The 12,746-nt window shown below is 49.8% G+C and overlaps 1 pseudogene; it reads right to left on the minus strand.

The window, feature by feature from the left end:
• Positions 1–8,373: 8,373 nt before the first annotated feature.
• Positions 8,374–9,549, minus strand: LOC123791408 (glutaredoxin-3-like; annotated as a pseudogene).
• Positions 9,550–12,746: the final 3,197 nt, after the last annotated feature.

Consider the following 12,746-nt stretch of genomic DNA (forward strand, 5'->3'; position numbering starts at 1 on the left):
TTGACTTACGTACATTTCTGCCTGAACCACCACTGAGGTTCAGGTGAGAATGTGAACCACCTCCTCCTGGCTACTGCTCTTGCCCTCCCCTATTAGGTGTGGTCTCGTTGCTTGTAGGATCACAGCCGGGGAAGGAAGCCTGTAGGAATCAGAACGTTGCCCCAGATTGCCTTTTGGGATTCATTGGAGAGGAAGCAGTGGCCGTTGGGGGCCAGCTGGGCTGAGGCCTGGAGCTGGGGGGCCCCCTGGTGGACCGAGGAAGCAAGTGCACGGGTAGTTTAGTGTTAACCAAGGATTTATTTAAACGTAGAGGTTGTCCTGGCATGGGGGAAGTGTGTGTTTTCTGAGAAGGGGACTTGGACGAGATCAGGGTGGCTTCTCAGAGGAGGTGATCTCAACGGGGCGAGAGAGAGTACATTTCAGGAACAGGAGGCTGTTTCTGGCGTTCTCTTACTCTTGAGCTGGGCTATGTTGCTTTCTAGCCAGTTACTGCAAAGCTTTCTTCTAGTTGCCCTCTTGTTTGCATCTGACGTCAAAGCTGCTTTGCCCTTGGTTTCTCCTTGCTGCAAATTCAGCCGTTCTCTTTTCTTGTCCTGTGTGTGCTGTGGAGGTGGCCCCTGACCTCCCAGCCATGGAGGTCACCATTGTTTCCCACAGGGTGCTCCAGCCCCTTATCCAGCTGGACTGAGTCATCATGGTGCAGAGCACCACTCCGAGTTCATGGGCCATGGTTTGTTGAAAGTCAGGGGCAAGGGAATGTGTGACCCTGGGGGGCAGTGGCCTCGTCTCTGGCCACACTTGACTCTTTCTCTGGGCTCCAAGGCTCTGTATCGCCTCAATCACTACTGGTGACTGCCACTGTTCCTCTTAGCACAGACTCTTTGCACAGGCTGTTCCCTCTGCCTGGATCCACTTCCTGCACAATGCTTTCCTTCCTGGTTAAATCCTTCAGCTCTCAGCTACAGGAATAAATCAGGCTTCCAGGTATTACACGTCACTGAAAACCCAGAATTTGAGGCCTGGTCTGCAAGCTCATTTTCCAAAATCATCATCTTCCAGTCTGCTTTCAGGAGTTATGCTGACCTGAGGGTTTATGAGACTGAGGGAGCAGTATGAGAGCCAGACTCTGAGCCAGGTAGATTTCCCATGACCCTCCAACACTGGGTGCCAAACCCACCTGCCCCTAGGATATCTTCCTGGATGTTGGCACCTGGTGGCACTAACCGTGCCTTTGATCACTGCTGTACTTTGATGTGTCATACTGATGACTGTCTCCTCGCTCGATGGTGAGCTCTCCAGGCTGGGATCTGTCTGGGCTGTTCACTCTTGTCTCCATGCTGCCGTGGTCTTTAGGGTCTCAACTCAGGACCCCACTACCCCATTGCAAGTCCAAGTGCAGCCTTAGTTGCCCAATGTAGGAGCCACAGGTGGGATGTAAAGACCCAAGAATAGGGGTTTGCACAGATACTTTTCACACTGCACATCAGGTGTGTGCAGGGGTGTCTCAGGCAGTACACTCCCAGGTGTGCCTTTGTGCTGGGGTCCCGGTTCAGTACTCATGCCTAGAGGCACAGACCTTTGAGTGCTGGGTCCCCTGCTGTGTGTGTGTGTGTGTGTGTGTGTGTGTGTGTGTGCACGCAAGTGAAAGTTTGAGAGCATGAGAGATTGATCAGGAGAGATGGTGTGAGAGAGAGAGAGACATTGTATGACAGATTGAGCGAGAGAATGGTGGGGAGAGAGATTGAGAAGGATATTGAGAAACAATGAGCAAGAGGGGGAGAGAAAGGGAGGGAGGTTGAATTAATTGAATGAGGCCAAGAAGAGCTGGTGCCCTTTCCCCACCCTTCCCTGTAAAGTGGGGTGCCCCCAGACCCAGGTGATTTGGACAGGTCCTCAGCCTCAGAGACCCTGTGGAGGCCTAAATCCTGTATTTGACTGTAGGCTACGGGATGTGTGTGTGTGTGTGTGTGTGTGTGTGTGTGTGTGTCTGTCTATGTAATGGTGGGCTCTTGGAGGGTTCTGGGAGTGGGTCATGGGCTTGGGGTGCCTTCACAGTCCTTGGGTAGCAGGGGATGGTGCTGACCCCTCCTGGTCAGTGCATCCTGTTGCTCTTTGGCCAGGGAACAAAGATGAGAGCATGCTGAGCTGCAGATGAACTTGAGTGCCTTCTGTGGGCTTGCTCTGGAGGGGCTAGAAGGGGTGGGCAGTTGGGGCAGTGCTCACGGGACCTGGGAGGGGCAGGGCATGGAAACCCACAGAAGCAGAATTCTGGAGAGCAACGTGGGCCACATAATGACTTGGGGTCAGTTGGCCAGTCTGTGGTGCTACCGGGTGAAGCAGTGACGAGTGGGGCTCTGCTCACCACCAGCTTCTCCCACCCCAACCCCCATCTCACCTCTAGTTAGCAGATGCTCCCTGGGAGGGGTGAGGGCTGTGGCAGCTGTGAGGTAGGAGGAAGCTCAGCCTGCAGATCCGGGAGTGGGGGAGTCACCCACGTTTGCTGGTGACCTCCCACCCAGTGCCGCGCTGGAGGACCTGGCCCTGCATGGTGTGTGGGCAATGGGTCTCTGTGCACCCTGAGTGGGCGTTGGGGGTCCCTGGCTGGGAGAGGGGTGCATGCTCTGGCTGAGGTGGGGGACTCAGAGAAGGGAGGGGCCGGTGTGGCCTGGATGGAGGTGGGTAGGCTCCTCCAGAGCCATCCAGGGAGAGATTCTATGTGACAGTGTCTCCTGGGGTAGCAGGATTGCCTGGTTCCTGGAGGCAGAGCCCAGGGAGGGTGTGGGGTCCTGGGGGAACCTGGAGAACCTGAGAAGGACACAGCTGGAGTGGCAGGGTGCCTTCTCCCGTTCCATCTTTGTTCTCTGGCTATGAGCCCGCTGCTGGGCTGCCCTCCTGGAGCCTGGGCATGGCGTTTGTCACAGGTTAGCCTTTTCCTGTCCTGCAGAGGACATGGGGCCCCCCTGGGCCTCCCTGGGCTGGAGGGACTGTGGTCCTGAAACGTCTATACTTGGCAAGGACGTGGCCAGCAGTGGTGCTGGTGTGCCTGTCACATGCTCACCTGTCACTCATGTTGTCCCACGCCAATGCACATCTCTCCACACCTGCTGTGCAGGTGCACCCATGTGCCACACACACCTGCCCTGCCCACAGGGGTGTGTAACTCTCTCACAGACTGCACCTTCCGAGCCTGAAGCCACCAGGCACCTGTGTGACCCAGCTGGCTCACTTCTTTGTGACAGTGTCTGGGCCTCTGCCAGCCTTGCAGACCCTGAGGGTGGGGCTCGAGCCCAGGAGGGGCAGTTCACCAGGCCCAGTGTTTACTCAGCCTCCTTCAATCCCAGCTTGTTTGGGAAACACACTCTTCCACCTGAGCCCGCGGCGCTATGAGGATCACCAAGCCTCTTCCGCTGGGCCCTCTGCGTGGGGTGGATTTCAGCCACACTCCGCTGTTCTTGCAGATACATGGGGGCTTCGAGTCTCGGCCTGCCCAGCTCAGCTTGGCTCTCTCCTGCCACCCCCACCACCCTAACCCTAACCCTAACCATGACCCTGGGGAGCGGCCCTTCCTTCAAAGTGGGGAACAGGTCTTGTGGGGGTGCTGTCAGGGAGCAGAGACGGCTGTGTCTGTGAGGAGACAGACTGACCAGGCCAGTACCATGTGGACTGGGAGGCAGAGAGGGGGCCCCCCTTTTAACATATGGGGGTCAGGAGCCACTCGTGGGTGAGAGGCCCCAGGGTCCTAGGGGAAGACCACAGGACCCCTGGGTGGGGGTGGCAGGGTCTCACTGTTAGAGGTCGGGGGGGTAAGTTTGCATTTAACTGTGAGGGGGGCCCACCTTTCCTCCCTTCCTCCCTGTCCCCTTCTTTTTTCCTTCTCTCTCTTCTTATTTATTTATTTATTTTTAAAGATTTTATTTTTAAGTAATCTCCACACCCAACATGGGGCTCGAACTCACGACCCTGAGAGATCAAGAGTTGCATGCTCTCCTGACTGAGCCAGCCAGGCGCCCCTCTCTTTTCTTAAAAAAAAAAAAAAAAGACTTTATTTATTCATTTATTTGAAATAGAGTGAGAGTGAGAGCACGAGCCAGAAGACAGAGGGAGAGGGAGAAGCAGACTCCTCCCCGGTGAGCAGGGAGCCCTACGTGGGGCTGAATCCCAGGACCGATCCCGGGACCCTGGGATCATGACCTGAGCCGAAGACAGCCGCTCAACCTACTTGAGCCACTCAGGTGCCCCCAAAAACAATGATTTAAAGACTTATGTTTGGTCCGATTGGGGAAAAAAATAATTCACTGGCTTTTTTTTTTTTTTTAAGATTTTATTTATTTATTTGACAGAGACAGACAGTCAGTGAGAGAGAACACAAGCAGGGGGAGTGGGAGAGGAAGAAGCAGACTTCTGCGGAGGAGCCTGATGTGGGACTCGATCCTGGAACGCCGGGATCACGCCCTGAGCCGAAGGCAGACGCTTAACGACTGCGCCACCCAGGCGCCCCGATTCACTGGCTTTTAGACTGAGCGCGTGGGTGGATGTGTTACCCCTTCCCTGGAGGGGGAGACGTGGCAGAACAGGTTCTGTGGGGGACTGTAAATGGAGTACTCTGCTTTGCCATATGGAGGCAGAGGACAGACACCACTGTGTCTGTCGCATGGAGCAAGCAGTTGGGTATTGAAGTTTGGAGCTCAGGGAGGAAGTCCGAGCTGGAGATCGAGGGGGGTTGGAGATCATGGCTGAGATCACAGGGAAGGAGGGTGAGACGGAAAAGGGAAGGGGCCCAACATCTCACTCTTGGCAAGGGGGATGGAGCAGGGGTGGCTAGTGAGGTGGGCTGGCGGGGTAGGGAGGGTGGATTAAGGTGACATCAGAGAAGCCTTGCAGAAAAAGGGCAGGGTCTGCAGCAGGGGCTCTGGGAAGGTGGGGATCACCGTGACCTGAATAAAGCTGTTGCAGGGCAGCAGTGAGGCACAAGTAGGTCAGAGCCCCTTGAGCTGGGGGGAGGGAAGGAAGAGGAAGCATCAAGAATAGCCAGCTCTTTCAAGTGTATTGGGAAGAGGTGTTGCAGGTGAAGGGGGCTTGGGCCAGGGAGAGTTCTTTTAGTATGCAGAGGCCCGTCTGAAGCTCCCTGCCCCTGTCTATAAGAACATCCTCCCCCCACCCCCCGCCATGGGCATTCCCAGGGTTGTCTTGCCCACCAAACCCCACTCTCCAAAGCAACAGGGTCTGGGACTGCAGTTACCACAGCTGGGGCCAGCCCCTTGTCCAGCATCTGGCTCCTAACATGCTGGTGGATGTTGGCGAAGTGAATGGGTCAGTGCATATAAAGCACTGAGAACACTAACAGGTGCATAATAAATGCTCAGTGAAAGTGAGTTCCTGTTGTCTGGCGGATGGGGAAGTAGCTGAAGACGGGGTGGCTGCAGTTCTAGAGGCCACGGCTCCCCCGGGGTAGACTGGAGGAGGATGGTGGCTCCAGGTCTCAAAGGATGGAGGGGTTGCAGGGGCCTAGCAGCGCCGTGCAGACCCGCTCTGGCTGTCAGTGCTGCAGCCAGGCCCCGAAATGGATCGCATCACCACCCAGGTGCTCCCAGCTCCATGACGTGCTCCAGCCCAGGTGAAACCAGGAGAGGCCCCGGAGGAAGGGGCTAACTAAGGGGAGAAGCCATGTACTGAACCTCCCCAGGATGGTATGTCCCGCAGAGTCCTCATCTCCCAGCCACCATGACGCGTACGCAGGGTGCCAACAGCTTTGCACTGTTTGCGGAGACGTCCAGTGGTGGCACCATGGAGAACGTGAGCCAAAGACAGGTCACCGCGGGTCCTTTCTGACCCCCCCCCCATTGGGCCAGAGAGATGCGGATCACCACTGTGTAAGGAATGCACAGATTCCCTTTTAGACCAGCTAAAGTCACAGAAGATGCGTGTCAGGACTGCAGACGCTGTTGGAGATCTTCAAGCACACAGACGAGCATGACCGAGCAGCTGTGGGCAGGGCTAAAGGAGCCAGCCTGGTGGAAGAGCTGGTGCGTGCCCGGGCGGCCCTGAGAGACTGGATCCGGGGGAAGCTCCGGGCCCGAGGGAGCACAGCGCGTACAAACGACAATAGCCGCAACTGGACGATGAGCCGAGGGGTGGAGAAACTTAATGCACCATGCCCGGGTGCAGCCGGGCCAACGGAGGACGCCCAGCCTCTTCAGGGCAAACTTTCACATCTGGCACAGAGGACAATTTGGTACAATCAGGACCTTCAGACTGGGTCCCCTGTGCAGTGCTCCAGGGGCACGGAACGAACTTAATGCTACTTCGGGCAGGAAGGCATTGCTCCACACCCTGGCCAGGCAGATGGGTCTGAAGTTTCAGGACTACCGCCTTGCTTCCTGGGGAAAGCCTTCCTATCTGGAGCCTCGGACAGACCAGTCTCAGGAGCTGCGACTGTCCTGTTCTGGAACCAGTTGGACCACGTGATGGTGGCTTTCTGGGGCGGCATGCAGCAGGTCGAAGAGGGAGGTTGAGAAAGGGAGAGAAGACCCACTTTCGTCTTCCTCACAGGAAGGCAAGATTAAAGACCCAGGAGTCAGTGTGGCTTCCATCCCATCAAACTCCAGTTTAACCCCAAGGAACAGTGACCTGAAGTTCTCCAGTTCATGCTGGCGGGTTTTCAGTGCAGTCTGGCTTGGGCATAGTTTCGTAACAAGACTTCCTTTCTCTCCTTAGATGCTCGCCTCAGAAGCTTTATGTCCTGTTTGCAAAAATAAATGTTTTGAATCCCATACAGATGTTATCAAACAGCGTATATTTACAATACCAGAGAAGAAAAACAAGAGCCACTTCATTTTAAAATTGCGTAGGATTGTTTCTGGAGGTACAACCTGCTGTGGCCAGCCGTGTAGTCCTGCCCAGCCTGCTCTTTTGGAGACACGAAATGGTGTTTGTTACTGTTTGAGACATCGTGGAGAGGTTTGATTATTCGTAATAAAAGGTTTGCTGCAGCCTGAAAAAAAAATGAGTTACTGTTACCGCTTAGGCGAGCGAACGTAGGATAAGGCATGTCTGCAGTTTGTACGGGTCTCTATGTGGGACGGTGTCTGTGTCACTTCAGCAATGTGTCCTTGAGACCTGTCCCTGCATCCCTGGGACCAGCGGCTGGGGAGAGGACACACGACCCAGAGACCTGGAGACAGGGCAGGATGCGTGAAGACCTCTAGGCTCCTGTTTTTGTAGTTTCAAGCACATTCGTCTGGCTCTGAGGTCACATCAGCGTCCCTGACTCAGGTCAGCTCCCTCCTCAGAAGGGACCACTGAGCCAGCTGCAGACCTGCACCTCGCCGCCAGGACCATATCCATGTGCGAGGTGGATCTCCAGAGCCAGGGGCCTCTGAGCAGCCCTCTGTGCAAGTCCATCCCTGGGTCTTATGGCCATTCTGCATCTCTACCCTTCCTCTTGAGCCTCAGGGGCTCCTTCACCCCTCGGTGCTGTTTTGAGCCCCCTTTGGCTGGCTGGTCCTGATTGTCTCCCTTCTCCACCCTGCTCAGGCCTGGGGCAAGACCCTTCCCTATGTCTTCATCAAGAAGAAATGTGGTCCCATGTTCTCTCCTTCTTAAACAGAAACTCGCTGGTCTGCAGTAGTTCATGTCTCCTTGCCACTGTCACCAGAAGAGTGGCTCAGAAGCATGTTCAAGATCGCCCGATGTTCAAGCATGTTTGACAGTCTCCCTAGTTCTGTGCTGCTCTCAAAGTTCAACTTGGGGCCATGGTTTTCTTTCTCTTTTTTCATTTTATATTGAGAAACATGTATACTGAGGCTAGAAAACATATATGTACAATTTAAAGAAAAGAACATGCCAGAGGACGTACTTCCTAGCTTGAGAAATAGACTACAAGCTGAATCCTGCATGGGCCCTGCTCCAGGCACGTCCCCCTGTGGCTCCCCCGTCAGTCATAACCATCCTGCCGAGTCATGTGTTCATTACCCCTGCACTTTTCTATATCGTTTTGCCCCCAGGTGTCCTCAAACAATTTATTGTTTAGTTTTGAATGCTTCCGGACTGTCTTCTATTACTCGAATCACCCTGTATGTTTTCTTCTGTGCTTACTTCTGCTCAGTGTTACATTTTAAAGATTTAAAGACGTGTTCGTGTGTGGCTGGAGTCATTCATTGCGATTGCTGGGTAACCTTCCATTGATGAACACAGCACAAGTGATGTAACCATGATACTGTTGATGGCTAATTTGGGTCGTTATATGCTCTGTTATAGGAGCTATTGCTTCTGTGCTTGATAGCTTTTATAAGCGAGCATATCTCTGTGCATTATGAACTGTTCCACTGTAATTAAATATTTTTTGCAACAGTTGGGTGCCAAGTTTAACATTCATTAATTTTCTCCTTTCAGTTTAGGCAGCAAAGCACCATTTTCTTTCAGCTTCTTCACAATATGCAGATGTTCATCAAGCTCCCCTTTCACCTACAGCTGAGGGTATGGGGGCCAATTCGAGTGAGCTTTTAACTGTTGTCGAAATTCTTCATCCTCCGATCTATCAAATATCTCCTATTCAACGCCAGTAGTATTTAGTAGCTCCAGAATTTGTTAGCTGCATCCACATTTTGCTTCCTCTTGCTTTTCATAAAGAGCATTACAGAAGCTTTATTTGTCAGTACTTTGAGCCTTTCCTCTAATTTGGGAGCTTTGGGGCAAATTGTATCTGGTTCTTCAGATGTCTCTAGCTTCTTAATTCAATCAAGTCCTCCTATGAGCTCTCCAGAAACAGAGCTGGGGGCAGGTGGGCCGACTGGAATAAGTTTTGAGGTCCTGATGAACTTCTTCATCCGAGAGGATATCAAAACTGCTAGACCAAAAATTATGTTTGTTAAGAATTTCTGCCATCTGCTTGCTGAAATCGCAGCATGGTTCCTAGACAGTTCCTTTCATAACAACATGCAAGAGACAGCAAGTGTGAATTTCTTCAGGCCTAGGTTGAGATCTTTAGGATGCTCATTACCACTGGGTGGAAAGGAAGCACATAGGGGTGCCTGGGTGGCTCAGTTGGTTAAGCCTTTGACTTCAGCTCAGTCATGATCCCAGGGTCCTGGGATCGAGCCCTGCATCGAGCTCCCTGCTCAGGGTAGAGTCTGATTCTCCCTCTGCCTGCTGCTCCCCCTGCTTACACTCTCTGTCAAATAAAATCTTAAAAGAAAAAAAAAAAAGGAACCACCTAGATGCATGTCCCTGAACTTTTTTGGCCAACTCTGGGGTATGCACATCATCTGATCGGTCAGTTTTCTGAGAATTCTGGAAAAACCGGAAGGTGGGAACTAATTTCATGTTTTTTAGATAGGAACAGCTTTAGCTTTCAACTTTACAGAGCACACTTGGGGGTGTTCTTTGGCTAACTCTGCCATTATGTTGTTCATCTGGGGACCGCGTGGAGCCTGTGGTCCCTGAAAATAAAACCCAAGGGGGGACTTGGCTCTGAGGTACAGCAGCTCCTCACAATGCCAGGCTGAGCCAACCTCCTCCAGGACCTCTTGCCTGAGCAGCCCCTGAGGCCATGCTGCTGCCGCCAGAGCAGGACTGAATTTATACAGACAGCTTTGGGTAGTAGAGACATTTTAACACTGTTCTTCTGAACCATGAACACAGGGTATCTTTCCATTTATTTGTGTTTTCTTCCATTTCTTTTAGTTTTCAGTGTGCAGGTCTTTCATTACTTTGGTTAAATTTATTCCTAGGAATTTTCTTCCTTTTGATACAATTATAAATGGATTTCTTAATTTCTCTTTCTGATTGTTTCTTAGTATATAGAAACACAACAGATTTGGTACATTTCTTTTGTATCCTTCAACTTTACTGAGTTTGTTGATCGGTTTTGTGTTTTGGTGCAGTGTATAGGGTTTTCTGTATATAGTATGTCATCAGCAAATAGTGACAGTTTTACTTCTTTCTTATCTGGATGCCTATTATTTCCTTTTCTTGCCTGATTGCTCTGGCTGGGACCTTAAATACTATGTTGAGTAAAAGTGACAGGAGTAGGCATTTTAGTGAAAAGCTTTTAGCTTTTCACGGTTGAGTATGATGTTAGGGGTTTGTTTCTTTCATTTCTGATTTTGAGTCTTTCTCTTTTTTTTTTTTCTTTTTTACTCTAGCTAAAGGTTTAAAATATATCTTTATTTTTATTTTGGGGGAGAGGGAGTAGGAAAGAAAACAGCCCCTATACTGGGCCCTACTCAGTGGGAACTTTTTTTTTCTGTAGCATTAAGAAAGACTTTGTGGAAATAAAAGTTGTTTGGAAAAATCCAGGTATAGGTGCTTTGGATGTTGTTATGAGTAGAAGGGATGAAGTGAAGTGTGAAGACCCCTTACACCCTCCATCTTGTTTCAGATTGTGTTATGGAACCCTGGAGTGGAGAAAGAGCCACCTTCATTCCTACTTCTTAGGATTGTTGATGGCCATCTAGCGATAAAGAAAGATAAGCAGGAAGAACAACAATCCCTGCATGGTGGCCAAGCTGGCCAGCTACCTTTCTGTGATCATCCTGATTGGCTGGGCTCAGCTTCAACCTGGTCTGTGCACTAGTCCAACATAGGAGACTGGTCCTGCTCTAGCTAAAGGTTTGTCAGTTTTGTTTATTGTTTCAAAAATCCAGCTTCTTAATTTCATTGATTTGTTTATTTGTGGTTTCTATTTCATTTATTTCTGCTCCGATCTTTATTTCCCTCCTTCTGCTATCTTTGGACTTAGTTCTTTTTCTAGTTCCTTTAGGTGTAAAGGTACATTGTTTGGAATCTTTCTTTTTTAAGATTTTATTTATTTAGGGCGCCTGGGTGGCTCCGTTGGTTTAAGCATCTGCCTTCAGCTCAGGTCATCATCCCAGGGTCCTGGGATCGAGTCCCATGTTGAGCTCCCTGTTCCGCATGGAGTCTGCTTCTCTCTCTGCCCCTCCTTTTCCACCATTTCATTCTCTCAATCTCGCTCTCTCTCTCAAATAAATAAAATCTCTAAAAAATAAAACAAGATTTTATTTATTTATTAGAGAGAGAGAGAGTGTGTGCGTGCTTGTGCACCAGCGGGGGCAGGGGCAGAGGGAGAAGCAGACTCCCCGCTGAGCAGCACCCCCCCCCGCCCCGACTTGAGGCTCGATCCCAGGACCTCAGGATCATGACCTGAGCCAAAGGCAGACGCTTAACCTACTGAGCCACCCAGGCGCTCCTCTAGTTGTATCTTTAAAAAAAAAATGCATTCAGCCACTCCATGCCTTTTGATTGGAGAATTTAATTTACTTACATTTGAAGTAATTATGAGTAAGTACGGACTTACTAATGCCATCTAATTGTTTTTTTTTTAAAGATTTATTTTGTTTTAGAGAGAGAGAGCTGTGTGTGTGCACACGCACAAGTGGGTGGAGAGGCAGAGGGAGAGAATCTCAGGCAGACTCCCGGCTGAGTGTGGAATCTGCTGCAGGGCTCCCTCTCAGGACCCATGAGACCATGACCTGAGCCGAAACCAAGAGTCAGACACTTAACCGACTGAGCCACCCAGGCGCTCCTTACTAGTTGTTCTTGTCTGTTTTGTAGTTCTTTGTTCCTTTCCTTTCTTCCTCTTTCGCAGTCTTCCTGTGTGAATTGATGATTTTCCACAGTGGTATGCTTTGATCCCTTTCTCTTTTTCATTTGTGTAACTATGGTAGGTTTTTGCTTTGTGGTTCCCATGAGGCTTACATAAAAACTTCTTAATGACATAAGAGTCTGTTTCAAACTGATAACAACTTAATTTTGATCACACATGAAAATCTGTCCTTTTATTGTGCTCCGTTTTTTAATTGAAGAATAATTGCCATACAATATTGTATTACTTGCAGGTGTAGTGATTTGGTGTTGATATACATTACAAAGTGGCCACCACAATAAATCTAGTTACTCTGTCACCATACAAAGTTGTTACAGTATTATTGACTATATTCTCTATGCTGTACATTATATCCCCATGTCTTATTTATTTTATAACTGTAAGATTGTACCTCTTAACCCCCTTCACCTATTTCATCCATCCTCCCAACCCTCTGCCCTCTGGTAACCATCAGTTTCTTCTCCGTGTCTGTAAGTCTATTTGTTTGGTTTTTGTTTTGTTTTTTAGATTCCATGTATAAGTGAAATCATTACAGCGTCTTTCTCTTTCTGACTTATTTTACTTAGCATAGTACCCTGTAAGTCCATTCATGTTATCACAAATGGCAAGATTTCCCTTTTTTTTAATGGATGACTAATGTTCTGTTGTATATTCTATACACACACACACACACCACATCTTTATTCGTCTAATGATGGACATTTAAGTTGGTACCATAACTTGGCTATTATAAATAATGCTGCAGTGAACATAGAGATGCATATGTTTTTTTGGATTAGTGTTTTTGTTTTCTTTGGGTAAATATCTACAAGAGGAATTGCTGGATTGTATGGTAGTTCTATTTTTAATTTTTGAGGAACCTCCATACTGCTTTCTGTAGTGGCTGCATCAATTTACATGCCACCAACAGTGCATGAGGGTCCCTTTTCGCCACATCCTTGCCAACAGTTACTATTTTTTGTCTTTTGGATACTGGCCATTCTGAGAGATATGAGGTGATGTCTCACTGTGGTTTTTTTTTTTTAAAGATTTTATTTATTTACTTGAGAGAGAGAGAGCATGCACAAGTGGGGGAGGGTGAGGGAGGCTGAGGGAGACAGAGAAGCAGACTCCCTGCTAAGCA

The sequence above is a fragment of the Ursus americanus genome, chromosome 21 (genome assembly GCF_024610735.1).
Source record: "Ursus americanus isolate L20-20 chromosome 21, mUrsAme1.1.p, whole genome shotgun sequence".
In the NCBI taxonomy this organism is placed as follows: Eukaryota; Metazoa; Chordata; class Mammalia; order Carnivora; family Ursidae; genus Ursus; species Ursus americanus.